Raw genomic sequence first — 24,386 nt, 5'->3', positions numbered from 1 at the left:
ATATACATTATTCTCTTTTCCCCTGTCACTGTCTCACTGTTTTCTTCCAATCTTATCTTTTCCTTTTTAACCTTCATGCTCTCTCTTTTATACCTTGTCTTCTCAAAATTTTCCCTCCCGTCTCCTTCGATTTGCCTCCTTATTGCTTTTTTCTTTATCCCTCCATCTGTGTCTATCCCTTTCTCTAGATTTCTCTGTTTCTTTCTCTCCTCTCTTGTTCTTTTCTCTCCATCCAGGACTCTGTCTCTCTTTTTCTCTCTCTCTCTCTTTCTCTCTCTCTTTCTCTCTCTTTCTCTCTCTCTTTCTTCCTTTCTCTCTCTCTCTCTTTCTTTCTTTTCTCCTCTCCCTGTCTCTCTGTGTTCTTCAAATATTATCTTGTCCTCTTTGACTGTCATGCTCTCTGTCTTCTCTCTTTGCCCCATCATTGTACTCTTTCTTTCTTTCTTTCTTTCTTTCTTTCTTTCTTTCTTTCTTTCTTTCTTTCTTTCTTTCTTTCTTTTTCTCTCTTGTACTTCTCTTTCCATGTCTCTTTCTCTGTTCTTCTATTTACCCCTCTTCTTTTCTCTCTCATTCTTCCTATCTATCTCTTTTTATTTACATTTTCTCTTTTCCCCTGTCACTGTCTCACTGTTTTCTTCCAATCCTATCTTTTCCTTTTTAACCTTCATGCTCTCTCTTTTATACCTTGTCTTCTCAAAATTTTCCCTCCCGTCTCCTTCGATTTGCCTCCTTATTGCTTTTTTCTTTATCCCTCCATCTGTGTCTATCCCTTTCTCCAGATTTCTCTGTTTCTTTCTCTCCTCTCTTGTTCTTTTCTCTCCATCCAGGACTCTGTCTCTCTTTCTCTCTCTCTCTCTCTCTCTCTCTCTCTCTCTCTTTCTCTCTCTCTCTCTTTCTCTCTCTTTCTCTCTCTCTTTCTTCCTTTCTCTCTCTCTCTCTCTCTCTCTCTCTTTCTTTCTTTTCTCCTCTCCCTGTCTCTCTGTGTTCTTCAAATATTATCTTGTCCTCTTTGACTGTCATGCTCTCTGTCTTCTCTCTTTGCCCCATCATTGTACTCTTTCTTTCTTTCTTTCTTTCTTTCTTTCTTTCTTTCTTTCTTTCTTTCTTTCTTTCTTTCTTTCTTTCTTTCTTTCTTTCTTTCTTTCTCTCTTTCTTTCTCTCTTTCTTTCTCTCTTTCTTTCTCTCTTTCTTTTTTTCTCTTGTACTTCTCTTTCCATGTCTCTTTCTCTGTTCTTCTATTTACCCCTCTTCTTTTCTCTCTCATTCTTCCTATCTATCTCTTTTTATTTACATTTTTCTCGTTTCCCCTCTCACTGTCTCACTGTTTTATTCTTATCTTTTCCTTTTTAATGCTCTCTCTTTTATACCTTGTCTTCTCAAATTTTTCCCTACCATCTCCTTCGATTTCCCTCCTTATTGCTTTTTTCTTTATCCCTCCATCTGTGTCTATCCCTTTCTCCAGATTTCTCTGTTTCTTTCTCTCCTCTCTTTTTCTTTTCTCTCCATCCAGGACTCTGTCTCTCTTTCCATCCCCCCGCCTCTAATTCCACAGCATCCATTAAACATACCAGCTGAATTATTTGCTGGCATTTTCCCCTTACATCTGTCTTACATCCAGCCAATACATGTGGCTTAGACAGTCAAGTGATTTGCAATTTGGGTTATTTATGAGAACAGCAAATTAATTTGTCTTTGTATGTTTAATGCAAAGCAAAGGAGATTAATTCATGTCTGAATTCAGTCAGATGCTCCACACGTGTTTTCTGTCTCCAGTTGGTAATTATTTGCCATTAATAATAATAATAATAATAATGAGAGAATTATACTAGAAAGGGCTGAGAAAAAATATGTGAATGGTTTTCATCATGGTAAATACTTCTGATTATATGGACAATGTACATCCAGATAACAGTGCTGAATTGTGCTTATTGCACTTGAGTATATGCAGTCTATTCAATAAACATGTAATGAGAATTTGCAGACAATAGTGGCAATTACATCATTTTAAATGAATGCGTGCTGCAAGGATAAACTGATATGAGAATCTGATTAGTTTTACGGAATCTAATTAGTATACAGTCATAATACAATGGTCATTATAGCGACATCTGCAGGCGAAGAATCTGTAGTGCAGACAACAAGAGCATTGCATTTTCAGCAGCTATATATTCAATTTAATACTTTGAGATAATTAGGCCATGGGCAGTATGGGAGCTGAGCTGCATTGTCTGGGGTTTGCAAAGTCAAACTCAAGTTGTACAAGATAGAAAGTTTTAGAAAAACTATAACTTCTTCTTCTTTCATATTTGTATGTGTATATATATATATATATTATTTATTTTAATTGTAGCACTTACCCCCGTAGGAGCTGCTGATTAGATATTATATCCGGAAATCACGTTTTCCACTTAGCCCATCGCAGCCCATAGAAATAGAAACAGTCCATTTTGTACTTTTCTCTTGCTTTATTAATATAACATAACTGGGATAGGAGAAGGGTTTTCTGAGATGCTCTCTTGCTGCTTCATAATCTTTTCTTTGCCTTCTTATGCAAAGACTTAGAACAATGCGGACTATAAGAAATCACTCTCAATGATTTCTTCAGTGGGGAAGATGGAAGTAGATTTACTAGAGAATATATGGTAAAGAGTCACTCTGAATAACTTCTTCACCTGCAGAACTTTTTAAGAACAGTCTGTATCTCTACTTGTGCTGGGAGCTTCACTGCTACCTTTTCACCACTACTTCCTGTCTGTATGGTACTTCCAAGTTGAGGAAGAGATTACTCTGAATAATTCCTCCCGCCTGACTGATTGGAATCCCGGGGTATTGTTGAACCCAAAGTCACAGGCCATCTCTACCTGTCTCACTGACTTGCGTACCAACATCCCTCAGCCTCTGGTAGTACCCTTCCCCTGGGCTTTCGCTCACTTGATCAACAGTCCATGTGCCACTCATAAACGATCGATCGGCCCAGTTGTCTTCCGCTTAGTTGCTACTTCTTCTGAAATGGCTTCTCCATCCCTTCTCTCCGGTCTGGCAAGCTCCCTTCCCCGCAGGGGCGTCCAGTGACACCAGTGACTACATGCTGTCCGGTGTCATTAACTTTTCTGCAGGTCCCAGTCCCCCTCCCTCCCCGTGGGGGGGGGGGGGGGGGGCTCCGTTTGGCTCCCCGCGGGGGAACCTCTCCCCTTTCATGGCACCAGACTCGACTAAGCACTAATCATGTGACCCCAGCTTTTATGAGAGTCCCGCCTCCTGCCAAACAAATTCATGATTGGCCAGAACTCACACACAAGCTGCCTGTCACTCAGATCCAAGTCCAACCTCTCTTCCATGTCACTGAAAGCAAGAGGAGGCATCTCTGGGTCCAAACACAGGTGGCCACTCCCTGCACTACACTGACACTCCCAGTTTCCAAAATAAACAACCAGGCCTGTTATAATAGTACAAGCCTGCCTAAATTTTACCTGAAACTGCACTTTGTAATCTGAACACAGAAAAAGGTCCCCTACATGAAAGTAGGTGCCAACTACATAATGTTACTTTAGGTTACTATTATTTCAAGTACTTATAGGATTCGGTGTCTACAGTTATCTCTTGACATTGGTAATGGCTGACAATATTTTAATATTTTACCATTTCCGGATAAGATTTGCTACCATGATGATGAACTTAACCTTGTCCGACACAATTCCCACATGGAGGACTTAGTATCTCTATATACTCAATAATATATTTTTTTAGTTCTTTTGTATGCTAAGTGTCTTTCTTCAATAAATATTAATGCTCAATAGTTTTATATAACAAGTAGAAGTCAGAGAGTAATAAAAATATTACATTTGTCACGGCTGATAAAGAATATATTGCGCGCTTGTCACTCTACATTTTCAATCTTTTTAAAGTGGAGGAACCCTTGAAATAACTTTCCAATTTCATGGAACTCGTGCTATGAATTACTCATACCTCCCAACTTTGTGAGTCGGGAAAGAGGGACACATTATAGCATGAAGTATGTGGACAAAGGATATGCCCCTGACACCCCTCCAGTAACAAGAAATTTTTGGTTTAACCCTAAATTGCATTCCTTTTTATTTTGGTTTGTCAAAATAACAAATGGAACCATATGAAGGTTGGATAAAAGGTTTAATGTGGTAAGACACAAGGATGGATCTAAAAATTTAGAGTGAGGACTACAGATACTGGGGTGCCCCGAAGTGGCTCTGCAGCTTACGCATGAACAGTGGATATAAAAAGTCTATACACCCTTGATAAAATGTCAGGTTTGTGTGATGTAAAAAAATGAGACAAAGATAAATAATTTCAGAACTTTTTCCACCTTTAATGTGATCTATAAATCTTTTAGGTGGAGGGAAGTAAAAATAAAAAAAACGAAAATAATATGGTTGCATAAGTGTGCACACCTTTAAAGTAATACTTTGTTGAAGCAACCTTTTGATTTTATTACAGCACTCAGTCTTTTTGGGTATGAGTCTATCAGCATGGCACATCTTCATTTGGCAATATTTGACTACTCTTCTTTGCAAAAACACTCCAAATCTGTCAGATTGCAAAGGCATCTCACGTGCACAGCCCTCTTCACATCAGGAAACTTTGGTCATAAATATCACATATTAATTTTTGTATTTATTTATGTTGAAATTTATGTAAAATACACCCAGCAGGGTGGATAATTGGGGCACTATTGCATGTAATATAGGATTCTGGGGGGCATAATGATTGTGTAGGCATGGAATCTAACAGAGTGGTGTATCTTAAGTAAAGTAGCGCATTCAACACATATATTTTTCTATTTTTTCACCTAGTGGTGTAGTTTTTTGATTGCAGCAAATAAATTTTATTTAATTATTTAATTGCTTGCGCCGGTGACACACATTTGTTCATTTGGTATTTGGAACTGTTCATAATTCCCTCTACCTTGACTAAGGCCCCTGTTCCAGCTGAAGAAAAACAGCCCCAAAGCATGATGCTGCCACCACCATGCTTCATGGTGGGTATGGTGTTCTTTTGGTGATGTGCAGTGTTGTTTTTGCGCCAAACATATCTTTTGGAATTATGGCCAAAAAGTTCAACCTTGGTTTCATCAGACCATAACACATTTTCCCATGGATGACTTCAGATGGGAAAAAAAATTTAGCTGGGCTTGGATGTTTTTCTTCATAGGAAAAGGCTTCCATCTTGTCACTCTACCCCATAGCCCAGACATATGAAGAAGATGGGAGATTGTTGTCACATGTACCACACAGACAGTACTTGCCAGATATTCCTGCAGCTCCTTTAATGTTGCTGTAGACCTCTTGGCAGCCTCCCTGACCACTTTTCTTCTGGTCTTTTCATCAATTTTGGAGGGACGTCCAGTTCTTGGTAATGTCACTGTTGTCCCATATTTTCTCCACTTGATGATGACTGTCTTCACTGTATTCCATGGTATATCTAATGCCTTGAAAATTCTTTTGTACCCTTCTCCTGACTGATACCTTTTAACAATGAAATCCCTCTGATGCTTTGGAAGCTCTCTGCGGACCATGGCTTCTGCTGTAGGATGCGACTAAGAAAATGTCAGGATTATTCAGAGGCACTTTAAGACCCCTTTCACACTTGTGTGACTTTTCCTGTGACTTTGGACATCAGAGTCGCATTACAAGTCATACCCCATGATTCCCAATGATAACCATTCATATCTGTGCGACTTCAAGTCTCGCCGACTTCAAATTAGTCCCTGTACTACTTGGGTCCGACTTTGATGCAAGTTGAGGTCCATAGACCTCGAGTTTACATAGGCATTCCCTGAAATCGCTGAAAAATCACGTCAAAACACGGCATTGTGCTATTTGCTGGGTGTCCAGTGCGCCCCTGTTTCTTTAAGGAGTGGTGGGCTCTCTTCAGGCTCACTTGTCCCCTATCTATCCATTATAATGCATGTGCTTCCACTATAGAGGCTCTCAAAATTTAGAGTTAGGACTGCAGATAATACTGGGGTGCTGTGAAGTGGCTCTGCAGCTTACACATGTATTTGCAAATGTGTGGAAAATAAACCCGTTTTTAACACAAACTGTTACACAGAATAATTTGGTTGGTAGCAGGCTGTTCGGTAGGTTTAGCTGTGAATTTTCTTTGGTTTTGTTTGACATGCATTGCCATTCCATGTGTTCCTTGCTGTAAAGGCCAGTTATAGGTGGAGGCAGTGGCCAATTGTTTGGATTCTGACTGGTCAGTGCCTTCCATGTGAAGGTGCTGGCCAATTAGAATCTGTCTGGTCCATTCTGGCAGTGCTGGACAGAGAGGAGAGAAACCAATGGGGATTTCAAATTCCCAGGCCAGTGGATTGGCTTGCAAGAGCCCTGACAGGGGGGGGGGGGGATTCCAGTGTTAGTTCGACTTTACCGATTTTCTGTAAAGTTGAACACTTTAAATAATACATTTTTTATAGAGATCTATACAGCATGCCAAAAAGGGACAGAGGGATTTGGTTGCAAAGTGGAACAATCCCTCCATATGGGGGACAGTTGGGAGCTATGGAATTACTATATCTACCAGGTACATTGGTGTGATGGTCAGTGGGAAGTATGCTCCTTACGTTGGTGGTCATTGAGAAAAATTCCCCCCTTACAGATAGCTAAAGAGATCATATTTTTTAGTGGTTACTTTTCTGAGAGGCAAAAAATGCTAATTTCTTAAGGAACCCCTTGCAACCGCTAGAGGAACCCTAGGGTTCCACTGAACTCTGGTTAAGACAGGTTGTTCTATATGATTTAACAGAGAGTAATATTTACTTTACTCCAATGGTCCCAGGACAGCTGTCGGTCCTCTTCTTCCTAACACCAGAACAGGGGGCACTCCTATATCATCATATACAGTGCCGCCACTAATCTTGCATTGTATGCAATGACGTAGGGGTGATGTAGATGGAGGCGAGATGGGTGCTGACAAGACCAGTCGAAGATTGCCAAGAATTGGAACCTAGAGGGAAGGAAGACTGTGGGACAATGAACTAATGGTATATTATTCCTTAAAAAATGAGCAATATGTTCTTTATTTGCTGGGGTGGGGGTTAAGTTTAGTTCTTCTTAATAATTTAGAGTTCCTCTATTACCCTAATAACTAAAAATCTTTCTTTAGGGAATTGCATACCCTATAAAAACTTTTGAGGCTCATCTCAATCAGCCATCTTCCCTTGTTTTGACTTTGCTAAACTAATGATAAAAGGTGGTTTGGTTGGTAGCAATGCTTGCCCTTAGCATATTATTATCATCATCACTGCTTTTTGCTGTTTTCCTAATTTTTAGCAAATAGCTTGTTGTGTTGTTTAAAGATACAGCGATGAATAGTCTGAAATGTTTTTAGATAAGACAGTGCATTGAGTATAGCCATGAAATTGATCTTGTTGTCTTGCCTAATGTCGCATGAATGATGTTTGTTCTGTGCTGGGTAAACCCAGAGGCAATTTCTTATTTCGCCTCTGGGAAACATAATCACAAGTGAGGAAATGTTTTGTAAAACTAAGATTTTGGATTGTGAGCTCTGAATTAGAATGCCAATACTTTTGGAAACGATGGAAGCCGGCAACTCTGAATTCATATCATGACTTTATTGAAGGCTACATGGAGATAGCATAAGAAAACGAACACCTGTTGGCGAGAGCTGATACGTTTATTGTGATCCTGTGGATTGTTAAAGCAAGCATACAGGATTCGTTATATGAAACCTTTCCTGGAAGAAACATGGAGGCTGTCAATGCAGACTTCTTGTTCTACAAATGCTTGTTGCCTGGCTGTCATGCCAGCCCACTGGCTTCAAGTTTTTCATAGTGCAGCCTGTCTTTTCATTGGATTTGTACAATTATGTAGCCAAGAACTTCTGTGCATTCAGTCTAATTGCCTTTAGAAAGTCAACCCCGTTGTGTCAAGTCTTTACAGTTCTTTGGGATCACAGCGTAGGTTGGAGTTGTATGCCTGTAAGAAGGGGTGGCTTAAAAATGTATGACATTTGTAATAGTACAGGAGGGAGAATCCACCAAGCCCATGAGGCCTTATATGATTTAAGTGCTCAGTCCAATTCTTTCACTTAGATAGGGGCTTCAGTTGCTGAACTTTCCTCTTGAGAGGCACGGGATCATGGAATTACTGATGTAGTTAATAATTGAATGTATCCTTTGTCGCTGTTGTCCTCTCTGGTCATATTAGCCAAACTGTTATATAAAATTGATAGAATATCTTTAAATACTGAGCTATTTCTTTGGATTTAAATTTCATTATCCCCTCACTCCCTCTAATATGAGGAATACAATAGTTTTACTAAATTTTTTCCCTCAATACCAGGAAACCAGCAGGATTAAATTTTGAGTGGGATGTCTCATATTATTACGATTAACTCTTAATTGAGCTTGAATTTTTTCATATATACATTTTTTATGTTAAACTGATGATTTGTGGGGATGTTTCTGTGTTTTTCTGCTTTTTTTTTTTTTTTTTATTTTGCGTCGTTTTATCCTGTTTTTTTCTGTTTTTTTTTCTGCTTTCCTGCTGTTTTGCTGGTTACTTATAGTCTTCCTGCTGTTTTCCTGCTGTTTTTCTGTCGCTTTTCCACCCTATTTTCATTCGTTTGTGTTTTCTGGTGGTTATATATCCCAATTAGTTCTCGGGTCTCCTGAGATTTAGATATCTGTAGGGGTTCTACTAAATATTATTTTTGCATGTTCATGTGGTTAAATAGCGGTGTTCTTTGATGTAGTCGTCACTAATTAATAGAGTTTTTCTAACTATTTACTATACATCATCACACCGCTACTTTGCATTTGTATTTGTGCCCTTATTCTTTAGTGGCACCCCGTGAACTGCAGTTCCTACATATAAACATGGTACATTCCAACATGTTTTGGTAGATTTTTAGACATTATTTATAAACATGGCTTTACTATTAAAAGTTGCTTCGCAACAATTTGCACATGTACTTTTGTTTATAAATGTATCTAGTTTTTATTGTTATGATTTCATGTGTCATGCGTTTCCCCCGTATTATACTTGGTGATGGTTTACTATGTTTTTATTATGTTTTTACTTTTTTGACTATTTCGAGATATTGGATTTTCCTATATATATGCGTATCTTTGATATGTACATGTATATATAGCAATCCCTTTTTCTCTTATTTTGTTTATGTTAACAATCTCGTTTTGTGGTCTATTTCCATGTTTTCCATTTTTCCATGTTTTCTCAGGGGCCTCGCATGTATGTATGTATCTCCCCCCCCCCCCCTCTTTTTGGGCCACATGTGTTTGCAATTTAAAATCATTGATTTGTCAAACAATATGTGGTCATTTAGCTATGACTAAGCAACAATGATGTTGTGAAAGGCGTCAGTATTTGTCCTGCTTCTGTTGTCACATGAACGTTGGCTATTCATTACAATAAAGGCTTTTATCGGAGTTCGGCTTTCCAGAATCCATTTCTTCAATATGAGGAATACAATAGTTAAATCTTTTTTTTTCTCTGAGAACTTTTGCCAGAAACCTGCCTGGCTTACTGTCAAATTCATACCAAGATCTTCTGACCTTGAGTAGTGGAACCTTTACTAGTAGCGGCACAGTGGTCTAGTGGGTAGCACTCTCACCTAGCAGTAAGAAGGGTCGTAGGTTCGAATCCCAACCACGACGCTACCTGCCTGGAGTTTGCTTGTTCTCCCTGTGCCTGCGTGGGTTTCCTCCGGGTACTCCGGTTTCCTCCGACACTCCAAAGACATGCTGGTAGGTTAATTGGAACCTGTCTAAATTGTCCCTAGTATGTATGAATGTAAGTTAGGGACCTTAGATTGTAAGCTCCTTGAGGGTAGGGACTGATGTGAATGTACAATGTATATGTAAAGCGCTGCATAAATTGACAGCGCTATATAAGTACCTGAAATAAATAAATAATTTCTCATGCACATGAGTGTATTACAATATTTCTATCTATGCTGGGTCCTCCTGCCAGGAACTGACAGAATAAGCAAGTGTAAAAAATGCTTGTCTTGGCATGTAATTATACTTATTTGTACATGTTTACAGGCATTTGGCGTCCCGTAGGACGTAACACGTACAGGGGGAGGAGCTACCTTGCGGACGTCACCCGCTGCCATCCTGTGCACAGTGTGTGCATTAACGAAGCTACGGCAATCCGCCATTATTGGTGATTTACATTTTATTCAATAAAAAGCTTTTAAAGTGTGATAACAAAGAGCACTTCGATTCTTTTATATATTTTATGTCATCCGGTTTGGCTTTCCCTATCTGATTGGAGTGCTGGCGATTCCTGATTTCTCTCCTGTGGAGAAAAAAAGCGTGTTTGACTTCCTGGTAATTCGGGGGTCCATCAGATCTGGTAAGCGCGCATTTCACAGCCGGTGGAGGCATTGTCACTCATCACTCATTAGTGGATTGGATTCACCCTTTTCACGTGGTCTTTCCCATTTTTTTTGGAACTGAAGGACATTATAGACATTGCGCTGCACTTATTTTTATTATAATATGATCATGCTGAACTAGCCAAATTACGGTCAACATATGGCTCACTTAAGATTGGCAAGCTGCAGAGAAAAAGGTATAATATCATCCTTATGCATGGTGCTCCAAACATTTATTTCTGCATAATAGATTTTCTTAAAGTAATGGAGAACAGAATAGGACAGGTATGAGGTATTCTTATAGATTGGGGTCTAGGTCCACATTAAAGATGTCCCCAAGGAGAATCATACCCTCTTCAAATTCTATTAGAGTGTCAAAGTAGGATTCCAGGAAAGAAATTTCATTAAATTTGGGGCATACAAGTTCGCTAACTCTGATTTATCCTCAAGTTCTCCCTTGAGGAACAGAAAATGTCCCTGTTCATTAGATAGCTGGTTAAAAAAATATCAATTTGGTATGTCTGGCCAGGACAATGCACACCCCTCTGAAGCTGGAGTGAGGGAGTGGACTGTGGAAGGAATGTGGAAACTATGATTAGCCAATTTGGGGGATTTCAAGGCATGTCTTGTAGAAAAACAATCTGATCTCTTCTCCTCTACATGACCCTCAGAACCCTTGATCTTTTTTCAGGAATGTTAAGGTCTTTTCATATTCAAGGAAATTATTACCTATGAGCTATGTAGGTACCTAGACTGCTCAAGGGGCTGGGGATTAGTTTTTCCTCCCTCTCCTACCCTTCTCCTCCTTTTACCTATCTTACCTGGTTAATCCTTTTCTTTACTATTTCCCATTCTTTCCCCTACTATGATTTTTTCCTAGTCTGATATTCTCAGCTTTCTTTTTACCTTTTTTGCTTATTGTTCTTATTGTGTATTTCTTACTTCTCCAGAGCATCCCAGAAACAATGTTTTAGATGCTTATTTTATGCCTCCTGAACTCTTATCTTTCTTTTAGTTTTACTCACTGTAAGGGATTTTGCAGATATCAATTTCTTGGTATCATAATTACTATATAGTCCAGAGATTGGAATACTTCTTGATCTTTAAAAATGTATATGGAGCTCTGAAATGATCTATGGTCTAATGGTGCGTGTATGAACCTTGTATTTATGATCATCCTTGTTGTGACCCTGTATGAACCACTGTTTTCGGATGTACCTTTTCTGTCTTTTGTATTGAAAACTCTTAATAAATACATTTAAACAAGAAAAGATAGATGAGACTGAAAAGGGGGAGGTTGAGAGGTAGGTAAGGGATGGACAATTCTGAGCTACGTCCCACAGGAAATTGTAGGGAAGAGAGGAATGTAGTGGCATGAGGGGTATAATGAAGACACAACAATTAAAATAAGTCATATAAAATAGGTACTCCTTTTAGGTATCCCCTTTCAGGAACAGGAAAAGGAAAAGGAATTGTCTATGTGGATGAATTGTTAGATAATAGGGTAATATGAGGTAAGTCACTAAATGGCAAAATGTTAGCAAGTTTAGGTGGAGAAGATAGTCTGATCTGAGTTATTTTTTCCAAAATCAATCAGCTGAAAAGAGACACAGTGTCCCAGCGGGAGCCCCTTCAATGGACCCGTGTGTACCCTCATACAGTATATGAAGAACGCTGCTTGTGGCCTAGGACAAAAGTGCAGCATGCTCCCTTGACCCTATATATCAAATTACAGTCAACTACTATACAATCTGCAAACATCTATCAGACAAACTTCACGGCCCACATGGAAGAAACTCACCCATGCCCAGTTCTGGTAACTTTCAGATCAATGAGCATATAATTCAAACCATAAAAATACAGAGAGGAGTGGCAGGCCAAAACCAGATGAAAGAGTCTAGGATAAGTTTAATTCTTGGCAACAAAATCAAATAAAAAAAACCCAACAGGTTTCAGAGGCAACACTACTCATCCTTCATCAGGGCCCAGGATAAATCTTGGATTGACTCAGTGACATAGAACCAGTATTGAATTCCCCTCATGAAGTACCAACTTGACAGCAGTTGCTACACATCAAGGGAAGCCTTGCTCTGTGAAATGGCGTCCCTAGGGGGGGCCAGAGGGGGCCCTGACCCCCCCAACATTATGCTGTGCCCCACCATGTGCCCTCCCAATAAAAAAATATATATATTTTTATTTTTTATTTTTTTACAAAAAGGCAATGTCTAAGAGGGAAAGCGTCCCCAGTCAGCTCCTGTGGTTGATTCCTTCCCCCTTCCTCTGCTCACTGACACTGCATAATGCGAACGCTCACACACGCTCACCCCCAATACAGTAGGAAGGGAGCTCACTGCAGAACATGTGAAAGGGCCATTGTGGGATCGTAGTAAAGGGCCCCAGGAGATATATATATATATATATATATATATATGTATATATTTGCATTTTATAGTTGCCCCCCTACTTTTGTCCCTGCCCCCCCATGTGCCCCCCCCAAATATGAAAGCTGGAGACGCCACTGGCTCTGTGGAAGCCACCTCACCAGAGCTATTGAGCTATTGAATATATTTGAAGTTTTCCTTCATCTGACTGCACATGCAAGTGTAGCCCCCTTATCATAAACAGGGGCTACTATGTCAATTTAGTTTTTGGCTGGGCTTTAGTTAGCTCAGACTGATTGTATAGTTTTTCACCTGTTTTTTCCCTAAGCTTACGTTGGCTTGTTATTTCTCACTGTTGCCAGTACATGTCACTGGTATCACTGGTCAAAGTATGAGATTTCACAAACAAAACTAAGTTATGAATGTTTATATCTCCTTCAGCCAATCCAGTGGGAGGTTTAGGCCACTGGTGCATACTGGGGGGGGGGGGTATAAATATTTGGGACCGGCCATGTGCTCTCTCATTTTCCCTGGGCTCAAGCCTATGGAGGTGCTGCTGGATGGAGCTCTGCTGTTAGGCCCAGTAGCCTTTTTTTTCAGGCCTACCATGTACTAAAGTGATCCTGAAGCTGCCCTGCCTGGTATAGAGGAAACTGTGCCAAGAATGCGAGACCTGGGGGGGGGGGTGCTTGCTGGAGAGAGGAAGAAGGCCGGTCTCTCAGAAGAGCCTGGTGACTCACTTAAAGGATGCACTGAAACTTGTGAACGTGCTTGTTTCTGGGTTGGCCTAAAGGTTCTGACACTGTGAAGCTGAACATTGATCTGGAGAGAATGTAAGTGATATGCTATTGGTCCCCCCATTTTAGCCATGGAGCCCTGGGGTGAAATGCTGGCCTGCCCCCTGCCTCTGGTGCTATTCTGTCTTTGGGGTGTCAGAGGGGTGCTACACAAGTCTAAAAGTTCCCAGTGCCTCTTTGAGTTTGTTCTGTATTCCATATGGAGTATAGTTTGCGATAAATTGTCCTAATTAACCCAAGGCTGTGTTGTTTTTCATTATGGGCAGATCACTGGATGAGTTAAACTCAGTATAAGCAGGGATTTTAATCTCGACCCACTGAAGGCTGAGTACTGAACCAAGTAAAGTCTAAACAAATAGGGGTTGCTTTTGATAAGGTCAGGGATTTAATTTAGAGTTCTCACTTAATATAATGCCTACGTGTAAATCTGTTATGAATGTAACTTTTTGGCTGTTGAACTCAATTGAAGCTGCTTTTGTTTTCTTGTAACTGTATTGCCATGGTGTTGAAGCTTGTGTTCGTAGCCCAGGTGACTCCTGTTGTTGTTTACCCTTGCCCTTTGTGGGGGGGGCTGTGCTGATGCTATTGTTTGTATAATTGCCTATAAAAGGCCTTTGAAAGAAGTAAAGAGCAGGAGCCCATTATGCTCAGAACTTTGATACAGACATACCTGACTCTGTGTCTTAATTCCTATATGAAGCAATAATTAGACAAAGCAATATAAACTTAAAGCAACTTATTTAAAAGTTGAACCTAACATTTTGGCGCCCGAACAGGGACCCACCAAGTTGCTACAAGAGGTGGCTGAGCTACGCTGAGGGAACGAAAGGACAGGCATTCCGGGAACCACAGATCAAAAAACCTGCGCAGAAAAAGCTTTATTTTTCTTATATTCTGTGCTCCCCTGATTTGTGCCTATCCGTTCTGTCAGTTACGGTTCTCCTGGTTTTAAAACACCAGCCTCTGTAGTGGTGAGCCTAGAATTACTGCATATTTTGGTTTATATTGCTGGAATTATTTGTTTGTTTTGTTGTCTGTGTCTGTCTTGTCTGTCTTGTTGAGAAAGTGAATGAGCCTTGTCAAGGATGGTATGAGTTAGAAGGGGAATGCCGAACTAAGCAATGGAATGCGCCTTACCTCACATGATTGGGAACTTGAGGGCTTGTGAGCTTGGGGGTCTGACGCTTATGCTTAACCTCACATCTAACTAATAAACCATAGACGGGTTGAGAGTATAAGCCCTGTCTGCTCCATAAAGCAGGGATAAGAGTGTATGAGAGGGATTCCCAGATACGGGGAGGGAATAAGATCTCCAAAAGTCCGGAGATCTAGTCGGATACCTGGCCACTTAAAGGAATGCTTGTATATGTTGTAGCCGCATTTTTGTATATGTTGTAGCCGCATTCTGGTTTGTTATTGGGCTAGCATATAAAGTAATTATTTGTTATTGGGCTAGCATATAAAGTAATTCGATTTCAGAAATCTCATTCCGGAAGAGGTTTCTAGTATTCTAGCACCCTAGGAGGAAGGCAAAGAGGAACTAGTATAACTTAGCTGGTTTGTTATTGGGCTAGCATATAAAGTAATTATTCATTCTTGTATATGTTGTAGCCGCATTATATTGTACACTAAGTGTCCCACACGCTACCTAGGCAGGACTGTTAGAATGGGCCAGAGGAACACAAAACCCCGTCAGGGAATTGTGACGCACTATACGGTGCCACAGATAATTAAGAACATTTATGGGAAAACCGAAGCACAGGACTTAAAGGATGTCCTTCGTAAATTTAAGGTGAAAGGAGCAGCGGGTTTAGACCCGGATGTATGGAGTGAAATAAAAAGGGACAGACAAGGAGAGGTGTTAGAGAAGCAATGGATGCGTCAGGTTCAATGCTTAATTAAGGTTTCAAATAGAGCAAAAGAAGAGGGGTGGAAGTATAATCCAGACTGTGATGGTTGGGATATGAAAGACAGAAGAACAAAAAATGTTGAAATTTTAAATAATCTTAGTTCAACCATCCCACCCCCATATACTGACATAGAACGTAAACCACACAAGATATATCCTGTACTTAAGAGTAGAGAATGTTTTTTTTTTCAGGTTTGTGGAGTATAAGAATTTCATTCAGAAACTGTAGCCCCCGTACGCATTGATACATGCATTATAGTAAAGCCAGCTGTTTTCTGTAGATTTGTGACACAGTTAATGAATACACATGAAGCAACCTGGCAGGATGGGGAGGATTTATGCAGACATAAAATGACTCTGACCCTGTTTAACCAGTTTATGACTGACCTGCAGACCGAGCTGAGGGGGATGGCAATACTGGAGACAGGACATGTCAGACATATAGACTCAAGGGCTCCTTTTATTGCTAGATTAGAAGCTTTCTGTCAGGCAAAACAACAAGAGGGGGGGTCAATATCACCCATGAAACAAATGCCAGGACAGACTGTATCAGAATTTTACTTATCTATAGAAAGTATGATGCAAGATGAGGGAATGGATTTAGAGCTGCCAGTCACGATCCGAGCCTTCAATAGACAGTTTATGGAAGGATTAATTCCACAGATAAGTGAAAGACTGAAAGCTTGCACACCACCCTTAATTTGTTGCGATTTTTGGCAGAAAAAGGTTGCAAGGTTAATAAGAAAAAGTTGCAAGTGTGTCAGGAAAAAGTTATCTTTTTGGGACATTGTATATCACAGGGTACGAGACATCTCACTGAGGAGAGGGTTCAAGTGATAAAGGGAATGTTAACCCCACGGAATTTCAAACAATTGCGTATGTTTTTAGGTATCGTGTCATATTGTAGACAGTGGATACCACATGCTAGCGCTTTGATGCAGCCATTATACGATTGTTTGAAAATTGTACCGTATATGCTTACAGAAGTAGCTTATGAGTCGTTTATCACTTTGAAAAAGTTGTTGATTTCTGCCCTGGCTATTGGTATACCAGATTACACCAAGATATTTAATCTGTACATTGCTGAGATCACTGGACATGCCACAGGTGTTCTGACACAGGCACATGTAAAACAAAGACCAGTCACTTACTTTTCAGCAGCATTAGATCCAGTATCTAGAGGTTCACCGTCCTGTGTACGGGCGGTAGCTGCAGTGTCAATTATCATAGATAAGTCATCAGAGATTGTTCTAGACAATCCAGTCGTAGTGCATACCACACATGACATACATGCAATCTTGTCTCAGGTACAGCCCAAACACATTTCCATGGCCAGGCAATTAAGGTTACAGTGTACTTTACTTTTACCTCCAAATGTCACTTTTCAGCGCTGTACAACTTTAAATTTGGCCACCTTTTTGCCTCTTCAGTCACCAGATTTGGCAAGGGGGAATGATAGTGCTAATAGTACTAGTGAGAAAGGAAATGAGGTACCTAAACACTCTTTTGTTTAAGGAAGTAAATGAGTAAATGAGCACGATTGTTTTCAGCTCATGGAACAGGAGACAATGGGATTCCCACATGTTACAGATACACCAATTTTAAATGCTGAGCACACTTTGTATATAGATGGTAGCAGGTTTGCTGATGACAAGGGTAAATATCACACAGGGTATGCTGTAGTGACTGATACGCAGGTAATTGAAGCACAGACCTTACCAGCCCACATGTCAGCACAGGAAGCAGAATTAAAAGCTTTAGAACAGGCCCTAGAATACTTAAAAGAACGAGAAGGGAATATTTACACTGACTCTGCTTACGCTTATGGTGTAGCGCACGATTATGGCCACATATGGAGGGCTAGAGGTTATCTGACAGCAGCAGGTACACCTGTAAAACATGGAGAAGGGATTAAGAGAGTCCTGAACAATCTTCAAAAGGTTAAACGAGTGGCCATCATGAAGATAGCGGCACACACGAGCGCAAAAACAATTGAGGCAAAAGGAAATGCATTTGCAGATTTGACTGCAAAACAGGCAGCTCTAGGGGAAGGAAGCCCTGAGACCTTAGCAGCGGTAGAGGTGAGTATCCCAGAACCAACATGGCAGCAGCTGAGTAAATTACAGGAGCAAGCAGGGGAGAGCGAGAAAGATAAGTGGGTCAGGATGGGAGCAGCACCAGACCTTGACAATGTATGGAGGGAAGGAGGCAAAGTATGCCTACCTGCCTCTCTGTACCCAGCAATGGCAGCGGCAGTTCACCTACCCACACATGTCAGTTCCAATTCCATGTATAGGATTGTGAACCAAGGATGGCTCGCCCCTGGATTCAGTAGCACTGCAAGAAACTACTGTGCAGCCTGCCAAATCTGTCTCCTGAATAACCCAGGACAGAGAGTAAAAACCCCACGAAAACACCAGGTCCGGGCCCAATATCCCTTCCAGAGACTGCAAATTGATTACATACAAATGCCTAAGAGCGGCCCCTTTGAATTTGTCCTCGTGTGTATCAATTTATTCTCAGGTTGGCCCGAAAGTTATCCAGTAAAATCGGCTACAGCTAAAGCCACAGCTAAGAAACTGATCACTGAGTTAATACCTAGGTTTGGTCTTCCTGAAGCCATAGAATCAGATAGGGGAACACACTTTACAGGAGAAATCATGCAGAATGTGATGACCATGTTAGGGGTTCAACAAAGTTTTCACACCCCTTACCACCCACAGAGTTCGGGATCAGTGGAGAGAGTAAATGGGACAATAAAGTTAAAAATACAAAAAGCCATGCAGGAGTTAAACAAGCCATGGCCTGAATGTCTGCCTCTGGCTTTATTCTCTATAAGGTACACTCCAACAGGAAAAACAGGATTTTCCCCATATGAGATACTTTTTGGTAGTGCACCTAGATTAGGTCTATACTTTCCACAGAGTATGCAATTGCAATGTGATAGTTTGACTGCATATGTGATACAATTACAACAACGTCTAACTAAGATCCACAAAAGTGTGTATTCTTCTCTTCCAGACCCTAATTCAATAACAGGTACACATACTCTGCTACCAGGGGATTATGTATATGTAAAGAAACACACCAGAAAGACATTGGAACCCAGGTTTGAAGGTCCTTATCAAGTGCTTCTGACCACAGCCACCTCAGTAAAGCTGGAAGGAAAACCTACCTGGATACACGCATCACATTGCAAGAAACAACCCGAGAAAACAACATGATGAAATATCTACTTACATATTTTGTGTTGAAGATTGTTGTTTTACAAATATATGCATGGACTCCTGGTATTAATGTACTTGAAGTAGAGGAAACAATGACTTTCGAATGGAGCATAGAGGACCCTAAAGTGGCAAATGTATCAGGATATGAGATAAATAAGGATTACACTGTGGGTAATTATACTGTTAAAGGACACAGGCGACCATTTCATATAGATGTAGGTATTGCATGGATACAGGCAGACCCACTCTCAGAAGTAACTATAACTTTCCAGTGGAATGACAATATGCGCTTTCCTTTCAATAACAGTAAAAATCATAGGTGCCATAAAATATCCCTTTCACAGACGTGGAAACAAGCACGGGAACGGGTGGTAGGACAAATGTACCAAATATTAGTCCATAAAGCAGGGGGAGAAAATATATCAGAAGGGATGTTTAATCTGACAGATATTACCGTTAATCAATCAAGTACTTTCCTCTGTGCCTCTTGGTGGAGGGAAGAGAGAAATGATGGGTGGTATTGGAATGCAGAGGCCTATGGATTTCACATACAAATGGAGGAAGAAGTAACGCCAATAATTGAATCTTCCATATTAACACCCGTACCAAACACTTGCATAAATGTATCAACATCACAACAGAAAACAAAAATAAAATTCAATATCACCTTTCCCTCTATACCGGAGTGTAGGTATAAACGAGAATGGTACGACACATTATTGGGACTGACAGGTACAGGGATGGGAATTTTAAACTCGGTCGAGATATAAGAAATGAACAACAGATGGAAGCATGCAGGGGGACACATAGCTGACAGCTTGACTATCACAAGCAAATGGTTACCCACCACTTTTGAAACCCAACTGCAAGAAATACCCCTATTACAATTTTTGGGAGGGTTAATAAATCACACGATAGGAGCAGAGCTCCAGCTGTGGAATCAAAATCAACAGTTTGTAAATTTCACACAGTGCTCTTTTAACCTCTTATCCTATCATATACAAATAAATAGGGCCAGGACTGAACTACAGTTGGGAAATTATCATACCTGGATGAAATATTTTAAGGGTTTAACTGACGATGGTGTATGGTTCCAAGTAAAAGGGGATAAGATAGAATGTGAGGAGAAATGGTGTGTAGGAAGGTTTGAAGCATACCGGGTAGCAGATGTAATGGAAATGTGTAAAATAGTGGTCATGCCACTAGTAATTAAAGACGAGTTTTGGTATCCAGAAATATATGGGAAATATGTAGATAAAGGAAATAGAACCCATGATTTAACTCTATGTGAAGGAACCAATAAGGGAATGGTATGTGGCAGAAGTTCCCCAGTATATGAACCTTGCTTGTTAAAATACCAAACTAGCATATGCAAAATGCAAAGAACACCGATAAATGTGAACAATAGATTCATAGAAATAGGACCCCAGCATATTTGTATCATTACTAATGATAACCGCACCATGTCAGCATTAAATAAATTGGCGCCGTTTGCGGGATGTATAAAAAAGATTAAAATATTACAATGGGGTAACGACACCTATCTTTTTGAACCAGACGCCGATAAGATATTCTCTTCAGTCTATGAGGTACATAATCTCACTGACACTACACCCTTTATAATTTCTTTAGACCCACTAAAACAGGTTTTGGAACAATCAGAGTTGTTAAGACAACACATAGAAACACTAGAACATACCCTACAGAATAACCTTGTATCTGCAATTATTGACAAAGGTAGACTAGTGCATCTTTCATCACAGATACAACAGGATACTGCACCACATTGGTGGGATATATTTAGTGGAATGTCCTCTACAGCAACCAATACCTTTCACTGGTTGTTAAGTCCAATGGTAATTATTATTCTAATATTAATATCACTTACAATCACGAATATATGTGTATACAGGAAAATAAATAGGAAAATTAGGAGAATAGACAGGGTATACTGATAAATGTGTATTGACATCACCCTACTCCTATAAAACTCCTCTTCTTGAATTTTAAGATGTTGGTAATACCTAGGGGGATGGGTTCTACCCCTCTGACAACTCGCGGTCAGGGAAAGGACTCTGGGGAAAAACTGACTAGAACTTATTCATGAGGACCCAGGGGGAAGGAGAGGATGATGTCAAAGGGGGAAATTGATAAGGTCAGGGATTTAATTTAGAGTTCTCACTTAATATAATGCCTACGTGTAAATCTGTTATGAATGTAACTTTTTGGCTGTTGAACTCAATTGAAGCTGCTTTTGTTTTCTTGTAACTGTATTGCCATGGTGTTGAAGCTTGTGTTCGTAGCCCAGGTGACTCCTGTTGTTGTTTACCCTTGCCCTTTGTGGGGGGGCTGTGCTGATGCTATTGTTTGTATAATTGCCTATAAAAGGCCTTTGAAAGAAGTAAAGAGCAGGAGCCCATTATGCTCAGAACTTTGATACAGACATACCTGACTCTGTGTCTTAATTCCTATATGAAGCAATAATTAGACAAAGCAATATAAACTTAAAGCAACTTATTTAAAAGTTGAACCTAACACTTTACTAAAACAGAAGAGTGCAAAATCTGGTGCAGCCCTGCATGGAAACCAATCAGCTTCCAGGTTTTTGTTTTTTTTGCCAAAGCTTAACAAGCTGAAGTTGGAAGCTGATTGGCCGCCATGCACAGCTGCAGGGCTGGTGCAAGGAATTTTGACACCCAAGGCGAAGCCTCATTTTGCCACCCCCCTTTGGCTCCACCCCTGACTCCACCCCCTTTGCCATGCCCATATATACCCCACCTTTTTAATGAAGAGCCCATCAAATGCAGCCTCACCAGCGCCCATCAAATGCAGCCTCTCCAGCGCCCATCAAATGCAGCCTCTCCAGCGCCCATCAAATGCAGCCTCTCCAGCGCCCATCAAATGCAGCCTCACCAGTGCCCATCACTGCAGCCTACTAGTGCCCTTCAATGAATGTTTGCTTGCTTCCATTAATTCCGGAGTCGGGACACAGACACAGTCCTCCCTGCTTTTGCTGAGACTTAGTTGCTTGCTGCAGAGAGAAGAGAGTAGGAACACCAGTGGGCAGTTCCCTAGGCAGCAGTGCGCCCTAGGCGGCTGCCTAGTTTGCCTTTTGGTAGCATCGGCCCTGCACAGCTGCATCAGATTTTGTCTCCAATTTTAGTAAATCAAACCCATAGAGTCAAAAGTGTTGTCCAAAGTACTGAGGCTAATGCCGCGTACACACGGTCGGATTTTCCAACGGGAAATGTTGGATGTGAGCTCGTTGTCGGAAAGTCTGACCATTTGTATGCTCCATCGAACATTTGCTTTCGGACTTTCCACCAACAAATGTTGGCTAGCAGGTTCTCAAATTTTCCACCAACAAAACTTTGTTGACGGAATTTCCGATCGTATGTACACAAGTCCGACGCACAAAAGTTCACGCATGCTGGGAATCAAGCAGAAGGAGCCGCACTAGCTATTGAACTTCCTTTTTCTCGGCTCGTTGTACGTCTTGTACGTCACCACGTTCCCACGTTCGTATTTGTTGGCCAACATTTGTGTGACCGTGTGTATGCAAGACAATTTTGAGCCAACATCCTTCGAACAAAAATCCACAGTTTTGTTGGCGGAAAGTCCGATCGTGTGTACGGGGCATAAGAAGTAACTTCCTAGAGTCACATTTTTGTTGGATAATTAGGCTATCAGTGAGTAACAGAAGAGTCACAAAGGGGAATTTACTAAGACTGGAGTAGACAGAATCTAGTGCAACTGTGAATGGCAACCAATCAGATTCTAGCTTTAATTTCCAAAGCCTAATTGAGCAAGCTGAAGCTAGAAGCTGATTGGTTACTATGTACAACAATCCATAATGGCTTCTGTAATTTTACCCTTTTTAGTCATCTACAGTGAAGCTCACAGAATCCTCAAGAGAAGAAAGAGGATGCATGCACTGTAAATAAAAAAAACAGTTTTTGATATTAACATCAGATTCAGGAAAAAATCTAGACACAGAATTATATAAAGTATGAAATAATAAAATAAAGTATCTATCTAAATGAAAAAAATGAAGACAAGGGCTTTGCTTTGGAGGCGAAAAGGTGGACTGTGATTTTAAACATGGGCCTCTCACCTTCCCGTTAATGTCACATTTGTCTCATCTGCACTCCTAGTATTAGTGCCCAGCGGGAAGTCTGTTTGCTATGCATTTCATACCCAAAGAAGTCATAAAAATTCTGTTCTGGAGCAAAGTGTTGTGTACATAGAAAATATCTTCACAGAGACAGGGAGATTCTGTACTTGTCTCTAGCCTGGCGCAAAGTCCTGCAGTATTGGGAACAGTGAATGACATTACACTCGGCCATAAATTTTAATTGGAGTTTATTTTACAGCACCCAATTTTTGCAGATAGTAGAATTTATCTAAAGCCAGTTATTGTTATCAGTGGAACACTGACAGCTGAAGGCCAGCTCCTGAATAATAAATAAAGGAAAGTACCTGAAGAGAAATACAGGAGAATGAAGAGGATAAAGAAAATCCAATACCTACTTAAAAGCCCAACTGAACTTTCAGTTTTAATCAGCGAAATACAAGGGCGTCAAAACAAACGATGTGCGCAGTCCTACACTTCATTAACTTTACAAAACAGCAACAACCTCAAATGTCTTTTCCCTGCCAGCATGCTGCAGAGAAGGATCCATGCTATCATTTGTAGAAGCAGTGGTCTCTCTGCAAGGTCCAACATTCTGAGTCAGAGCTAGAGCTCCTAATAGGGATGAGTTGAACACCCCCCCGGTTCCGTTCGCAGCAGAACATGCGAACAGGCAAAAAATTGTTCGAACACGCGAACACTGTTAAAGTCTATGGGACGCAAAAAAAATCAAAAGTGGTAATTTTAAAGGCTTATATGTAAGTTATTGCCATTAAAAAGGTTTGGGGACCTGGGTCCTGCCCCAGGGGACATGTATCAATGCAAAAATAAGTTTAAAAAAATGGCAGTTTTTTCGGGAGCAGTGATTTTAATAATGCTTAAAGTGAAACAATAAAAATGAAATATTCCTTTAAATATCGTGTCTGGGGGGTGTCTTTAGTATGCCTGTAAAGTAGCCAATTTTTCCCGTGTTTAGAACAATACCACAGCAAAATTAGATTTTCTAAAGGAAAAAATGTAATTTAAAACAAAATGGCATGGGTTCCCCCCCAGTCCATTACCAGGCCCCTCTGGGTCTGGTATGGATGATAAGGGGAACCCGCACGCCAAATTTTAAAAAAATGGCGTGTGGGTCCCCCAGGCCCCCAGGCACTATATACTCTGAACAGCAGTATATATATTATACGGCGTGCCCTGATGAAGGAGCACGCATGCTCCGAACGCGAAGCACCGCCCGCCTCACCCCGCTCCCGGAACTGAAGACGCAGGTCAGCACGGCGCTCCACGGAGGATCCATGACCGACATCCTGGCCACCCGGAGGCTCTGAGGACCCTCGGCACCACCGGAACAGCTACCAGGACCCAGGTCACAGGACTCACATCCCAGGAACCCCCCCACTGGCCCGTGACACCCACATCCCCCGAGAGCACGCGGATGAAACTACTTTACATGCTGGTTTTTAGCAATTCAAATGTGAGTGTTTTTATCAATTTTAATAAATATTTTTAACATACATGCTGCACTTAGAGGGCGCCATCCTT

This window comes from Aquarana catesbeiana, linkage group LG12, assembly GCF_042186555.1.
Source record: "Aquarana catesbeiana isolate 2022-GZ linkage group LG12, ASM4218655v1, whole genome shotgun sequence".
Taxonomy (NCBI): domain Eukaryota; kingdom Metazoa; phylum Chordata; class Amphibia; order Anura; family Ranidae; genus Aquarana; species Aquarana catesbeiana.
This window is presented reverse-complemented; position numbering follows the sequence as displayed.